Here is a 231-nt window from a genome sequence, read left to right on the forward strand (position 1 = left end):
GTGAGAGAGAGGCGTTACTGACCTATTGATTCTAGGTGATGGTGGCTTCAAACAATTTGCAAAGAATTGGTGATGAGGTAAGGTGATGATGGGAAAAAATAGAGGTGAATCTATTTCTTCAAGTCGTTGACAACCATGTTGATTCTGGTGAATCGATGGTTTTCTGGTGGCTTTTGTCAAATATTTTGATGGTGGGCTAATGGTGGTGGAGGGGGATTGTGTAATCATGGA

This window comes from Theobroma umbraticum, unplaced genomic scaffold (genome assembly GCF_002168275.2).
Source record: "Theobroma umbraticum cultivar Fairchild unplaced genomic scaffold, ASM216827v3 scaffold_12.1, whole genome shotgun sequence".
Classification (NCBI taxonomy): Eukaryota; Viridiplantae; Streptophyta; class Magnoliopsida; order Malvales; family Malvaceae; genus Theobroma; species Theobroma umbraticum.